The sequence below is a fragment of the Callorhinus ursinus genome, unplaced genomic scaffold (assembly GCF_003265705.2).
Source record: "Callorhinus ursinus isolate GAN/ISIS: 27379988/994484 unplaced genomic scaffold, GSC_fseal_2.0 scaffold115, whole genome shotgun sequence".
Classification (NCBI taxonomy): domain Eukaryota; kingdom Metazoa; phylum Chordata; class Mammalia; order Carnivora; family Otariidae; genus Callorhinus; species Callorhinus ursinus.
In genome coordinates, this window is record NW_027397177.1 from 586,728 (window position 1) to 589,514 (window position 2,787).

At 44.2% G+C, this 2,787-nt stretch overlaps 1 pseudogene; it reads right to left on the reverse strand.

Annotated features, from left to right (window-relative positions):
• Positions 1-738: 738 nt before the first annotated feature.
• On the reverse strand, positions 739-1,937 carry LOC112813084 (gem-associated protein 2 pseudogene; annotated as a pseudogene).
• Positions 1,938-2,787: the final 850 nt, after the last annotated feature.

A 2,787-nucleotide genomic window follows, 5' to 3' on the forward strand; every position in this document is an offset into this window, starting at 1 on the left:
CATGACCCAAGCCGAAGGCAGACGCTTAACCAACTGAGCCACCCCAAGCACCCAAGGGTTTTGATGACAGTTGCTTCGAAATTAGGAGTAATTTGTGCAGAACAAACATGATTATAATATTGAGTCTTGCTATTTTTTTAATATTACTAGGGTCTTTATGTTTCCAGTGAAGTTTTATTATTTTTAATTTATTTTATTTTTTTAAAAGATTTTATTCATTTATTTGAGAGAGAGCGCACAAGTGGGGTTAGGGGCAGAGGGAGAGGGAGACGCAGGTTCCCCACTGAGCAGGGAGCCTGATGCAGGGCTCGATCCCAGGACCCTGTGATCATGACCTGAGCCGAAGGCATGTGCTTAACAGAACTGAGCCACCCAGGCACCCAAAATTTTATTACTATTTTTTAAAGATTTTATTTATTTATTTTTGACAGAGAGAGAGCACAAGTAGGCAGAGCGGCAGGCAAACGGAGAGGGAGAAGCAGGCTCCCGGCTGAGCAGGGAGCCCAATGGGGGGCTCGATCCCAGGACCCCCACACAAGTCCACCTGCTTGTCCCTTTCTGACACTCACACCCTCTCGCTGACGTTTGACATGACCTAGGATCCTCACCACCATGTTGAAAAGTAGGGGCTGATGGCAGGCAAGATACAGCAGAAATTTTAAAGTAATGAAAGGATGCGATGCCCAACTATATGCTAATAGATTTTTATTTATTTTTTTATTTTCATTTTCAATAAAAGTTTATGTGTATATGTAAAGAAAGAATGAAAAAGCACCAAGGATCTCTGTAAAATTTCATCATACAGTTTCTGTACAGAATGCTTCATCAATAAATGGCACTCAGTTTGTTTTAAAAACATGTAATTACAGAAAACTGTTTTAACTGTTCATCAAAAACTGGCTGGTTGGGATTTGCCAAAGAATACTTCAGATATTCAAATCAATACAATATATCTTCTAAATGTTAACTTCGGATGCACAGGTTAAGATGAAGACCCTTCAAATAATGTTGAAGATGTAATTCAATTCTCACTTAAGTTGCCCCTGTACATCCTCAGACTGCCTTCATCACAAGTATCTTCTACCCCTGAGAAGCCAGCTACATCAAGATGGTTCATCAGCTAAATCACGTTGGTCAAAATACCTGCTAACCAGGCAGATTAATAAATTCAAAGCAGGAACCCGCTCATCATCTTTGCTGTCCACTAAGAGCCTTACTTCAGAGCACCTTCTTGCAAGCTGCCGAATCAGTGAATAAGCCTCAGGTAATAAAGGTTTTTCAAGACAAGCCAATAAAGCATAAAGCCACCTTCCCAATTCTGGAGTAAAGTCTCTTTCTCCAAACCAATTACTCAGATATTCCAAGACACTAGTTACCGTTGCCTGATTCATTCTGCTAACAATACTAAGCAAGGGAGGAAAACCAATTTGCACATAATCGATTCCAGGACCTTCACTTGTAGCTGGTCCAACAGCTCCTTCAGCACATAACCTTTCATCCAGACAAAATTTTTTCCAGCCTTCTTCATCCTCAGATTTTGGCATGGTCACGTTACTGTCTAACTGTTGTGATTTCCAGTGACTTCTATGTCTGATCACACTCTGTCGAACAGATGAAAACTGTGCCACTTGTTGTTGCCACTGAAGTGTGGGAGAATATCCTTCAGGAGCAGGTTGGCATCCTGAAAGAGAAACATTCACACTTTGCTTCCTTTTCAACTTCTTTGGGTCAATCTGAGCTACCACAACATCTGGACATTGAGCTGCTTCGATCTGGACCCGCCTCAGGTATTCCTGAGGCGTCCTCGGGGGTACGGAGGGATCAAAACTTTCTGTCAAGTCGCAGGGCTCCACTGGCAACAGCCTGGGCATCAACTCTTCTACTGCAGACTCCACTGGTATCCACGCCATGGTTTTTAATCCAGCCAATCCCACCACCGCTAATAGATTTTTAAAAAGACTTTTATTTATTTATTTTAGAGAGAGGGGGGCAGAGGGAGAGGGAGAGAGTCTCAAGCAGACTCTGTGCCGAGCTCGGAGCTCCTTTCCTGTATCTTTTACAATTATTTTCATGATACCTTTCCCCTCTTATAAGGGAAAATAATGTAGGGTAGCAGGGGAAAAAAAAAAAAAGACACATCTCTGGTTACAGCCTGAGCCAATTTCTCCACAGCCAGGTGGCCAGCCTCGTGGCCACAGAATGGACAACGGGAAGGCGTCCAAGGTCTAAATTCTAAACAATTGTGTCCCTCTTTCTGTCCCTTTGCATTCTGGTCTAAGTTGGACAACACCATTTAACAAGACAAGGAGGGGGTGTGTGTTCAGCCTAGAAGGTTAGCACTTGCAGCTTACCTAGGTGTTTGCTCAAGCAAAATTTCTTTTTCTTATTTTTTTTGAAACGCAATTTCTTATTGCCGTTGCCTTCTTTTCTCTTCCCTGCTTTCCGTGCTGAGATGGGCAGAGGGTGCAAACAACACATCTCCTCCCTCCCCTGCCCCGGGACCATCCTTCCATTTGTCACAGGCAGTGTTAGCAGTATCTTGATGGAAAGCTCGCCGGAGCCACATCCGGGATGACTGACCCGCAGCGGTTGGGGAGGACGTGGGCGGGGGGGGTAATGTGTTGGGCATGGGGCACTCCGTGGGTTTGAGTTAGCAGCGATCCCTGGTCACACCATGAGCTGCCATTGAAAGGGAGTCTCTCCCAAAGCATCAGATGGCCACCTCATTCACAGCGGTCTTTGGGATGAAAACTTTTGTTGACTTTTTCTGCATTCCTGGAGGAATGT